Source organism: Rutidosis leptorrhynchoides, chromosome 9 (assembly GCF_046630445.1).
Source record: "Rutidosis leptorrhynchoides isolate AG116_Rl617_1_P2 chromosome 9, CSIRO_AGI_Rlap_v1, whole genome shotgun sequence".
NCBI classification, from domain to species: Eukaryota; Viridiplantae; Streptophyta; class Magnoliopsida; order Asterales; family Asteraceae; genus Rutidosis; species Rutidosis leptorrhynchoides.
In genome coordinates this window covers 243,041,246-243,055,629 of record NC_092341.1, presented here as the reverse complement: position 1 = coordinate 243,055,629, position 14,384 = coordinate 243,041,246, and positions in this window count along the sequence as shown.

Below are 14,384 nucleotides of genomic sequence, written 5' to 3'. Positions count from 1 at the left end.
CGTTACCACCCGGGGAAGGCAAATGTGGTAGCCGATGCCTTGAGCAGGAAGGACAGAGAACCCATTCGAGTAAAATCTATGAATATAATGATTCACAATAACCTTACTACTCAAATAAAGGAGGTGCAACAAGGAGTTTTAAAAGAGGGAAATTTAAAGGATGAAATACCCAAAGGATCGGAGAAGCATCTTAATATTCGGGAAGACAGAACCCGGTATAGGGCTGAAAGGATTTGGGTACCAAAATTTGGAGATATGAGAGAAATGGTACTTAGAGAAGCTCATAAAACCATATACTCAATACATCCTGGAACGGGGAAGATGTACAAGGATCTCAAGAAACATTTTTGGTGGCCGGGTATGAAAGCTGATGTTGCTAAATACGTAGGAGAATGTTTGACGTGTTCTAAGGTCAAAGCTGAGCATCAGAAACCATCAGGTCTACTTCAACAACCCGAAATCCCGGAATGGAAATGGGAAAACATTACCATGGATTTCATCACTAAATTGCCAAGGACTGCAAGTGGTTTTGATACTATTTGGGTAATAGTTGATCGTCTCACCAAATCAGCACACTTCCTGCCAATAAGAGAAGATGACAAGATGGAGAAGTTAGCACGACTGTATTTGAAGGAAGTCATCTCCAGACATGGAATACCAATCTCTATTATCTCTGATAGGGATGGCAGATTTATTTCAAGATTCTGGCAGACATTACAGCAAGCATTAGGAACTCGTCTAGACATGAGTACTGCCTATCATCCACAAACTGAATGGCAGAGCGAAAGGACGATACAAACGCTTGAAGACATGCTATGAGCATGTGTTATTGATTTCGGAAACAGTTGGGATCGACACCTACCGTTAGCAGAATTTTCCTACAACAACAGTTATCATTCTAGTATTGAGATGGCGCCGTTTGAGGCACTTTATGGTAGAAAGTGCAGGTCTCCGATTTGTTAGAATAAAGTGGGGGATAGACAGATTACGGGTCCGGAGATAATACAAGAAACTACCGAGAAAATCATCCAAATTCAACAACGATTGAAAACCTCCCAGAGTCGACAAAAGAGCTACGCGGACAGTAAAAGAAAAGATATAGAGTTTGAAATTGGAGAAATGGTCAAGCTTAAGGTTTCACCTTGGAAAGGCATTGTTCGATTTGGTAAACGGGGGAAACTAAATCCAAGGTACATTGGACCATTCAAGATTATAGATCGTGTCGGACCAGTAGCTTACCAACTGGAGCTACCTCAACAACTCGCGGAGGTACATAACACTTTCCACGTCTCGAATTTGAAGAAATGTTTTGCTAAAGAAGATCTCACTATTCCGTTGGACGAAATCTAAATCAATGAAAAACTTCAATTCAGTGAAGAACCCGTCGAAATAATGGATCGTGAGGTTAAAAGACTTAAGCAAAACAAGATACCGATTGTTAAGGTTCAATGGAATACTCGTAGAGGACCCGAGTTCACCTGGGAGTGTAAATATCAGATGAAGAAGAAATACCCGCATCTATTTCCAGAAGATTCGTCAACACCTTCAATAGCTTAAAATTTCGGGACGAAATTTATTTAACGGGTAGGTACTGTAGTGACCCGAACTTTTCTATGTTTATATATATTAATTGAGATTGATATTTACATGACTAAATTTTTCCAACGTGTTAAGAAATCAAACTTGTTAAGACTTGATTAAATGAAATAAGTTTCATATAGACAATTGATCACCCAAGTTGACCTGCGATTCACGAACGTTACAAATTTGTAAAAACTACATGTTGTGGTATATATAGACATATATATATATGGTTGACATGATATTATGATGAGTAAGTATCTCACTAAGTATATTAACAATGTGTGATATCCATAAGAAATGAGATTACTAAGTTAAGAAACTCGAAATGATATATATAACGATTATCGTTATGATAACGTCTACTAAATACATATGTATCATATTAAGATATTGATACACTTTATTTAACATGATAAAATGATAAGTAAACATATCATTAAGTATATTAACAATGAACTACATATGTAAAAATAAGACAACTAACTTAATGATTTTGAAACGAGACATATATGTAACGATTATTGTTGTAACGACATTTAATGTATATATATCATATTAAGATATATTAATACATCATGATATCATGATAATGTAATAATTTAACATCTCATTTGATTTAATAAACAATGGGTTAACAACATTTAACAAGATCGTTAACCTAAAGGTTTCAAAACAACACTTACATGTAACGACTAACGATGACTTAACGACTCAGTTAAAATGTATATACATGTAGTGTTTTAATATGTATTCATAAACTTTTGAAAGACTTCAAGACACTTATAAAAATACTTCTACTTAGCAAAAATGCTTACAATTACATCCTCGTCCAGTTTCATCAACAATTCTACTCGTGTGCACCCGTATTCGTACTCGTACAATACACAGCTTTTAGATGTATGTACTATTGGTATATACACTCCAATGATCAGCTCTTAGTATCCCATGTGAGTCACCTAACACATGTGGGAATCATCATTTGGCAACTAGCATGAAATATCTCATAAAATTACAAAAATATGAGTAATCATTCATGACTTATTTACATGAAAACAAAATTACATATCCTTTATATCTAATCCATACACCAACGACCAAAAACACCTACAAACACTTTCATTCTTCAATTTTCTTCATCAAATTGATCTCTCTCAAGTTCTATCTTCAAGTTCTAAGTGTTCTTCATAAATTCTACAAGTTCTAGTTTCATAAAATCAAGAATACTTCCAAGTTTGCTAGCTTACTTCCAATCTTGTAGAGTGATCATCCAACCTCAAGAAATCTTTCTTATTTACAGTAAGATATCTTTCTAATACAAGGTAATACTCATATTCAAACTTTGATTCAATTTCTATTACTATAACAATCTTATTTCGAGTGAAAATCTTACTTGAACTGTTTTCGTGTCATGATTCTGCTTCAAGAACTTTCAAGCCATCCAAGGATCCTTTGAAGCTAGATCCATTTTTCTCATTTCCAGTAGCTTTATCCAGAAAACTTGAGGTAGTAATGATGTTCATAACATCATTCGATTCATACATATAAAGCTATCTTATTCGAAGGTTTAAACTTGTAATCACTAGAACATAGTTTAGTTAATTCTAAACTTGTTCACAAACAAAAGTTAATCCTTCTACCTTGACTTTTAAAATCAACTAAATACATATTCTATATCTATATGATATGCTAACTTAATGATTTAAAACCTGGAAACACGAAAAACACCGTAAAACTGGATTTACGCCGTCGTAGTAACACCGCGGGCTGTTTTGGGTTAGTTAATTAAAAACTATGATAAACTTTGATTTAAAAGTTGTTCTTCTGGGAAAATGATTTTTCTTATGAACATGAAACTATATCCAAAAATCATGGTTAAACTCAAAGTGAAAGTATGTTTTCTAAAATGGTCATCTAGACGTCGTTCTTTCGACTGAAATGACTACCTTTACAAAAACGACTTGTAACATATATTTAAGACTATAAACCTATACTTTTTCTGTTTAGATTCATACAATAGAGTTCAATATGAAATCATAGCAATTTGATTCACTCAAAACGGATTTAAAATGATGAAGTTATGGGTAAAACAAGATTGGATAATTTTTCTTGTTGTAGCAATGTGAAAATTGGTAACAAATCTATATTAATCATATCCTAGCTAACTTATATTGTATTATACATGTATTCTAATATATTATGTAATCTTGGGATACCATAGACACGTATGCAAATGTTTTGACATATCATATCTACCCATGTGTATATATTATTTGGAACAACCATAGACACTCTATATGCAGTAATGTGGGAGTTAGCTATACAGGGTTGAGGTTGATTCCAAAAATATATATACTTTGAGTTGTGATCTAGCCTGAGACGTGTATACACTGGGTCGTGGATTGATTCAAGATAATATATATCAATTTTTTTCTGTACATCTAACTTTGGACAACTAGTTGTAGGTTACTAACGAGGACAGCTGACTTAATGAACTTAAAACATCAAAATGTACTAAAAGTGTTGTAAATATATTTTGAACATACTTTGATATATATATATATGTACATATTTGTTATAGGTTCGTGAATCGACCAGTGGCCAAGTCTTACTTCCCGACGAAGTAAAAATATGTGAAAGTGAGTTATAGTCCCACTTTTAAAATCTAATATTTTTGGGATGAGAATACATGCAGGTTTTATAAATGATTTACAAAATAGACACAAGTACGTGAAACTATATTCTATGGTTGAATTATCGAAATCGAATATGCCCCTTTTTATTAAGTCTGGTAATCTAAGAATTAGGGAACAGACACCCTAATTGACACGAATCCTAAGGATAGATCTATTGGGACTAACAAACCCCATCCAAAGTACCGAATGCTTTAGTACTTCGAAATTTATATCATATCCGAAGGGTGTCCCGGAATGATGGGGATATTCTTATATATGCATCTTGTTAATGTCGGTTACCAGGTGTTCACCATATGAATGATTTTTATCTCTATGTATGGGATGTATATTGAAATATGAAATCTTGTGGTCTATTGTTACGATTTGATATATATAGGTTAAACCTATAACTCACCAATATTTTTTGTTGACGTTTTAAGCATGTTTATTCTCAGGTGATTATTAAGAGTTTCCGCTGTCGCATACTTAAATAAGGACAAGATTTGGAGTCCATGCTTGTATGATATTATGTAAAAACTGCATTCAAGAAACTTATTTCGTTGTAACATATTTGTATTGTAAACCATTATGTAATAGTCGTGTGTAAACAGGATATTTTAGATTATCATTATTTGATAATCTAAGTAAAGCTTTTTAAACCTTTGTTGATGAAATAAAGGTTATGGTTTTTTTTAAAATGAATGCAGTCTTTGAAAAACGTCTCATATAGAGGTCAAAACCTCGCAACGAAATCAATTAATATGGAACGTTTTTAATCAATAAGAACGGGACATTTCATGAGGGAGGATTCAAAACTTTTTTTTTTTTTGTTAACTTATAAGCTAGTATTCTCTTATTTTACACACACTTCATTTTACTACTTTTCTTTCTCTCATTTTTCTCTCAAAATATTGTAAGTAACAAACCTTGTTTCTCCTTCTTTCTTCCTCTAAAAACCGAAACATAAACATGAACATCATCATCATTTGCTTGTTTTGTTACTTGTTCTTTGTTGTTGTTGTTTACTTACTAGTTGTTAAGAATCAAACTTTCTAGTTTATTCTTCATATTATCTTGTTCATACAAGAACATACAAGAACCAAAGAGGATCAAGTTAAAGTTTGATTCCTCCATAAAACTTGTTAAAAGAAAAGTTCATGAGCTTTATAATCATACTTGTGTTCATGTCTGTAAACTTAAGGTTTACTTTCTTAAAGATCAAAGCCTTGGCTTGAATCTTTCTAAGTATGAACAACCATTAACTTATTACTTGTAGATTTAATTTATTTCTTCCTTTTGTACATGTTTAAATTCGTGATTGTTGTTATTGGTCAAGTATTACTAGTTAATCTTGATCTCATTTTTCTTGGAACAAAAGTTTAAACTTTGTAAGTTCAAGAACATGGAGGTTTAACTTTCTAGTTACAACTTCATATACTTATGTTGGATCTAAGTTTCTTAGCTTATGGTCTATTTTTTTGTTATAAACAAGTGCTTATAAGCTTACATACATATTACAAGATTAAAACCAAAGTTTTATGACTTATGGTTTCATTAAAGTTAAGATCCAAGTTTTATAACATAGGGTTTAACTTAAGAACGTTAGATCTAGACTTTTGGGTCTAGGATCTTCAAGATCTAACTAAGATCTAATTTCTACAACTTAAGATCTTGTTTATTTAGTTTACTTTCAAGTTTGTAGCTTAATATTACTTTTATAACTCATGTATGTGTCGGATCTAAGATCTTGATGTAACTTTGGTTCATCAACCTTCATACAACTCTTAAGTGAGTTGTGCTACATATCTTAGACTTGCACTAGTGTTATGATAGTCGAGACTTGGTAAAGATTATGCAAACCCATCAACGAGTTGTACACTTGAAGCTATACACATCAAGGATGAGAACCGTGATGAGCATCAAGCACCAAGAACCCACTGGAACACATTTCTTACTGTTTTATGGGTCTGATCAGACCACCTGGGCTACTTAAAAGTTTAGTTTCAGTTATTTTGGTTTGAGTATATGATTTTCCGTTTAGACCTCATCTTAATCCGAGTTACGGTTTAGGATTTATGGCCATCTGAAAGTCACTACACCTTTTTAACGTTGTGCTGAAATTTCTGACCTACTCGCACTTAAACCATCACCACGGTCAAACAAAGACGAGTTTGGTTCTGGAAATTGGTCAGCTTCTAGGGTACTCATATACGGAGCCATGGCCACTGGTATCACCCCATTTCAGTTGGTATAGAGGTCGTGGCGACTGAACGAAGTCAGCCCTTGTTTCAAACCCTAGTCTTGACTTAAAACTTACTTTACACTTTTGTTTAATGATGAATGATGATGGTACTTAAGACCTAATTTACATACTTTTAAACCTTTGGAAACGATTTACTGACTTAGTAACTTTTGACTTAGGTTGAGGACCTTCCGGACCAAACTACTTGCTTACTATTCCCGCGTATCGACTTTTACTACTTTCCACTGTGAGTTATAGCATCCCTTTTTACTTTAACTATTTTGGGAACTGAGAATACATGCGCATTTTACGTTTTACATACTAGGCACGAGTACTTAAACTTTATATATGTGTGGGTTATACAACGGCATAAACTTTCCCCTTAGCTCGGTAACGTTTAGTCATTGGTCTTTGAACCGGTGAACGCGAATCTTATATATGGATCCATAGCGCTAGCATTTAACGTTTGACATCCCCACTCGGGCTAGTAGCGCTAGCATTTAACGAGTGTTTAATACTTCGTAAACTTACGCACTCACCAAGTGTACTTTTAGGGGGTGTTATTTACGTTAAGTTAGTTACCAAGTGCCCACGGTTATACATATACTTTTCATACTGTTTTGAAACACCGAAATCTCGTGGCCTACTTTACATTACTGTTATACTTAAACTATAGCTCACCAACCTTTGTGTTGACATTTTTAAGCATGTTTTTCTCAGGTGCTTAAGGTTTGATTGCTTCCGCTGTAGTTGCCATGCTTTGTAGACTCCCGCTGCTCTTATTAGAGATGTCTTCGCATGAAACATTTATTTTGCATTCAAACTATGTTACTTTTGAAACAATGAATTTGTAACGACCTATGGGTCACGTACTATTATTAATTGCTTCTATTCATAGAAGCATACTATCGGTTGTTAAACATTTGATGTTGGTTAAGACATCACCTTTTCTTATGAATGCAAACTTATTTCAAAATCGCATATAGTGTTTGACCTTGTAATGATCCTGTTGTTGATGATCTGTACACGATGGTTTTGTACGGGGCATTACAGAAACCTTCAATAAATCTTCGGTAATAACCGGCGAGGCCTAAAATTTGGCGGATATGAGTTGGAGTAGTGGGGGTTTCTCACTTGCTGATAGCTTTGATCTTTGCGGGATCAACTTTGATACCTTGATCACTCATAATGTGACCCAGAAATTGGGCTTTCTTCAACCAAAACTCACACTTGGAGAATTTGGCGTAAAGTTGCTCTTGTCTCAAGAGTTCAAGCACTAGTCAAAGATGTTGCTCATGTTCTTCTTCACTTTTGGAGTAGATGAGGATATCATCTATGAAGACTGATGTTAAAGCGAAAGGGTATAAAATATTTATTAATTTTTACAACAAAATACTATTAAATACGATACAATTTTACACAAGTTATTTATTTATTTATAGAGTGGATATACCTAAACCTTGCTACAACACTTATAGGCAGTGTACCTAATCGTACAGTAGTGTAGTTTTTAGTAAGTCCGATTCGTTCCACAGGGAGACTTAAACTAGTTCAACACTATATTTTTAAAAACTATATTTGTAAAAATACAAAAATATATATAAGTAATATTATTATAATAAAGGGGGGGTTTTACCGTTTAATGACCGGTTTGTCAATTTTAAAACTTTAGTCGCAGTTAAAACCTAATGTAAAATATTAAAAATAAATATAACTTAATTTAAAGCGTAAAGTAAATAACGATAATGAAATTGCGATAAATAAAAATGCGATAAAATAAAATTGCGATAATTAAAGAGAACGATAATTAAAAGTGCAATTAAATAAAATGACAATAAATAAAAGTGAGATAATTAAAAGTGCAATTAAATATGAAATAAAAGAATTATGCTTATTTAAACTTCCGTAATCATGATGTTTGACGTGTTGATTTTAGTTTATTGCCATGGGTTAATTGTCCTTTGTCCTGGATTATTCAATATATCCATCTGGTTTTTGTCCATAACAGTCCATCAGTCATAAATATAAAGTGCGAGTATCCTCGTCAAATTATTCTTATATACGAAGTCAAATATTCCAACTAATTGGGGACTTAAACTGTAATTACACCAATTTTCCTTGTATATAATTCACCCCTGTTTTAATAAGTCCATTGACTATTAATCCACTCCCGTGTCTGGTCAAATGAACAATTATTAGTACTTATAAATATCCCGCCCATCGTGTCTGATCGAGTGTATATGGTTATTTATAGGTACGTCCAATTGTAAATCTTTATATTAAATTAACGAACTATCATTCAATTAAACAAATATAAAGCCCATTAATAGCCCATAGTCTAATTTCCACAAGTGTCGTTCTTTTGTCCAAACCCCAATTATGGTGCAAAGCCCAATTATCCAGTCCTTAATATTTAGCCCAACATCATGATTACTTCAATTTAAATAAGCATAATAATAACTTAGCTACGAGACATTAATTTAAAAAGGTTGAACATAACTTACAATGATTAATAATAGCATAGCGTTACACGGACAGAATTTCGACTTACACACTTACAACAATCGCTAAGATACCCTTATTATTAGAATTTAAAATTAAAATTAAAATTATAATATAAATATATATATATATACATGTGAGATAGATAGAGGAAAGATTAGAAAAAGTGTGTAAAATTCGTGCAGAATTTGATGGCTTTTATAGGCCCACGTTGTACTGTAGAGTTCCGCGAGTGCGGTAGTTTCCGTCACAAAAGTACCGCGAGTGCGGATCTGTGGATTCCAGCTCATCTCTTGATTTAAACGAGGGCTGCTGTATTTTTTTAATATATATATATATATAATTTATATAATTATATATATATTATATTATATTCTTGTGCATAGTTGACTTATAATTTTTAGTCCGTTGCGTCGAGCGTTGAGAGTTGACTCGGGTCCCGGTTTCGGATTTTCGAACATCCTTGCGTACAATTTAATATCTTGTATTTTGCGTTTCGCGTCTTGTACTCTTATAATTTCGAGACGTTTCTCATCAATAATTAGAACCACTTTGATTGTATTTTGTACTTTTGAGCTTTTTGGTCGTTTGCGTCTTCAATTCATTGAATCTGTCTTTTGTCTTCACCTTTTATTATTTAAACGAATATCACTTGTAAATAAAACAATTGCAACTAAAAGCTTGTCTTTCTTGAGGGATAATGCTATGAAATATATGTTCGTTTTTAGCATTATCAAATATTCCCACACTTGAGCGTTGCTTGTCCTCAAGCAATATAGTCTTGAAATAAAAATACTAGAATCACTTCTTTATTCTTCACACTTTGTACGTCAATGATTTCTATACAGCAGTATAAACAATGGTAGTAACATTGCGATTTACAGTCCCACATGACTATGAAAATTTAGATCCTTAAGGAAATTGGATCTTTATGAAAATATTTGATCTTTTGAAAATACGATCTAGCTTTTACCCTAGATAAGTTTTCCGGAATAACCCTTCACCGGTGTTTGCAAAATGTTTTTGTGGGTTTGGTGGGTTTCAGATTTGAAAATTTTAGCTCAAAACTTGTGGTCTTGTGTCACCCACTTGCTAACCTTGTATTGGGAAAGCAACACGTCCAGTATACTTGCTCCGTATATTACCTTTCGGTAAACTACCATCCGGTTGTAAAGGAAAGCATTGAACAAGCAACTGTTAAGGCAATGTCCCCTGACATGCTTTTAATTATGGTCTATAACGTGTCGGATGCAATTACTATCCTTGGTAGGAGCAATAGTAAAGCTCACCCTTATAATTTTTTGGTTTGGCACAAGGTCCTGTCTTCGACCATACTATGCAACCACCGTTCTTACGGTTGACACCCGATTTGGTTCAGGTGACCTAATGAATTTCAGGTGAATTCCTAGGATTTTACGTTCAATGGTAATGAACGCATTGAAAATGGGTTTTTAGAAAACAAATCGGTTTGTAATTTTGATCAAAATATTTTCTCGTTCAAGCTCGAGTTTAGATATCATCGAATTCCATGAGTTTGTAATTCTCAATCTTTAAGGTCAATCTCAAGGATTGAGTAATATCAGTCTTAAAAGCTGATTTTTGATCTTTTAAGGAGATTATCCTTTCTAGGGTCTGATTCATTAGTCTTGAAAGGACCCGTCCTAATCCATCTGGACGAAGTCACCAACAACTGGTTCCATTGCGATGATCGACTCCAAATACTGTCTTTAAAATGAGCAAATGCACAGCGGAATGTTTCGTTTATACCTGAGAATAAACATGTTTTCAAGTGTCAACCAAAAGGGTTGGTGAGTTCATAAGTTTATCATAAAACAATAAAATTCATCATTTTGATAGACCACAAGATTTAAATGCTGCATGGTACAAATGGGCCCGAATCCTATACCCACCTGTAATGTACATGCTATATATTTTAAATACATTACATATTTCTCGTGTACGAAACCATTTTCATAAATCATAGTAACCGTACACATATCTAGTGCACAAAAATAACATACACATAACCTATGTATAAAATCATTCTCTCAATATATAACATTCACATCAACTGGTGGCAATTATCATGTCCACATAATTCAATGGTGGCAATTATCATGTCCACATAATTCAATGGTGGCAATTATCATGTCCACGTAATTCAATAGTGGCAATTATCATATACACATAATTCAATGGTAATCCGCAGAACTTCTGTCTGCATAATAATTCATTCGAGGAACGTTTTGCTTATGTCTATCTCGTCAAACATTTATAAAAGCATTTCATGTATTCGCAGTTCAAAATATATTTCAAAAGTACTTAATAAAGCAGTTGTAAAAAACAGCGCATGTATTCTCAGTCCCAAAAATGTAAAGAGTAAAAGGGAATCAAATGAACTCACCTAATGTATTTTGTAGTAAAAATACATAGAACGACATTGAACAAGTATAGGGTTGGCTTCGGATTCACGAACCTATATCATTTGTATATATTTATTAATACTCATAATTGTGAGTGCAAAAATTTATATATGTAATAATTTATTAGTTATATTATTTTTATATTAATAATATATTTATGTTTCACATATTCCTTTTATATATAATAATATTTTGTTATGTTTTATATGTACTAAACATATCTTTATATATATATATATATATATATATATATATATATATATATATATATATATATATATATATATATATATATATATATATATATATATATATATATATATATATATATATATCATTTGTTTATTAAAATAGTTATTATAGTAATACCTGATTAATATTTGTAATGATAAATATGATAATGATAATACTTAATATTAGTAATAATGATAATAATGAAAAATAATTCTATTAGTAATAAAAGTAATGATATTAATAATATATAAAAAATATATTAAATTTATTGTTAGTGTTAGTCATGTTAATTATAATACTAGTAATCATACTAATAATTTATAAAATGATACAAGTATTAGTTTTTAATGAATAATTAGTAAATTTTATGATTTTTATAGAAATTATAATAATATTCATAATATTCTTAATCATAATAATAACAATGATGATAATACTAATAATACTACTAATACTTAATAATAATATAAATCAGTATTAACAATAATACCAATAACAATAACAATCTATAATAATAATAATAATAATAATAATAATAATAATAATAATAATAATAATAATAATAATAATAATAATAATAATAATAATAATAATAATAATAATAATAATAATAATAATAATAATAATAATGCAAGAAAACTACCTCAAAAACCGGCCCAAAAAGAATACAGCAACTCTGCTAGGGTTCGAACCCGTGACCACCTGGTTACACACACCACTATACCATCTGTTCTGCTTACATTTTTCTGATTTATAAGCATCTGAATATTATTTAATACTTATCTGTTTCAACCTCTATTCTCCTTCTTCTTTAAAAATTAATCGAACAAAACCAATACCTAATCAGCTTCCTATGTTCGTATACTATCTGTAATCATCATCATCGTTTTCTTTTACTAATTCCCAATATAACATCACGAATTACTCAACAGCTCTTCAAATCCAAATTGACAGGAATCACATATTCATAACAATATCATATACATCATAGAATCATAATGTCATCAACATCTTTTAGTTATCATTCACGCTATGTCATCCATATTACTTTGATCACTATGGGTCGTGGGTTGTGATATTTAATCGAAGTAAGACAGAAGTATAGACAGGTTTGCAGCGGTGATAGAAGTTGTTAAACAACAGAAATTTTGGCCGGTTTAGAACAAGGGTTTTGGCCTATGCTGTATTATCAAGCCCAAGACAAACAATTAGAAGTCCAAATAAACAGCCCAATAACATACTTGAATATATTGTTCGCTGGTTGATTAAACGAAAGGCTCATCTGGTACAGTTCATCATACCAAACTCGACCCTACCCATAACAATCAATCAGACAAATTTGCCGACACCAATGCTTTGTATAATTAAAGTATCATCACCTTTTTATTTATTATCTCTCCTATAATTAATATGTACATCCACCTTCGATACAATCACATATATATAAAAATATATATCTCAGATTCAACAAAGAAAGAAAAAAATATACGGAGTAGTAGGTTAAATGGGTTTTGACGATTACATGATGGCGTGAAGGTGAAGTTGGTGGTAACTAAATGGGGTGAAGTGGTGAGGTGGTGGCCGGTCTCAATGGTGGAAGTAATTCAACAAGACAAAAAAAAACGCAGTAGGTTTACAAGGGTTTGGCTAATGGTTTGGGTTGTTTGCTTGGTTCGATCAATAGACAGAAATTCAGAAAGGAAATACGCATATCAGCAAGATTATTTTAAATGGGTTAGTTTTAAAATGATAAGTAGGTTGTAGCAAGAAATAGTGATGGTCTGGTTTGTACAGGATACGGGACAACGTAGTACTATGAGGTTGTGTTTGTGTCTAGCTGAATCGAAAGAAGAAGAAACAGAATGGCAGCAGGTTTTATATGGTGTTTTCAATCGGTGATAGAACATGATGAAGGTATTGGGTAATAGTTATGATAGTTGATGAGAATGGTGATGAAGGTCTCGTTGATATTCAAAGGTCATGGTTGATCAAGAGAACCGAAGGTGTGATTGTTGAGTAATGACGCTCGTAGTTCGTGGTGATCTCTATCTCTCTCCCTAATGCAACTTTTGTACATAGCATATATATGAAGGAAAGTGGTATTTGATAATGGAATTTATGAGTTGGGATGAATGATGGTAACACTAATTGATCAATTGTTATGTAGTACATCAGTCGACAGAATTTTTATCCAAAGAGAAGAATACAAAAAAAAATTTAAAAGAAGATTGAGACTGCTAACAGATTTGTACGATCTGTTTGAATTTGAATCCCATTACATAATTGATGATAAGAAATAAATTAGAAAGAGTGTGATGTTGAGATGAAACAGAATACGTATATGTATATAATTAGTATCTGTATTTATATTTACTTATAATCAGTATTTAGGTATATATATATTTTCTGTATATGTATTTATATATGTAAACTTGCACTTCATATATATATAGGTATATATTTGTATCTGCATTATCATATACCATTATATATATATATATATATATGTTAATTATATACAGAAACAAAATAATATTAAATATATACACATTAGTATTTAACACTAATTTTATTAATAATAATGGGACTAATAATAATAATAACAATAGAGCTAATAGTGATAGTAATATTAGGATAATGTTAATAATAACAATGAAAATAATAATTTTTGACGGTAAAGGTAATAATAATATCTAGTAATAATGCCAGTAATAATTAAGATACAAC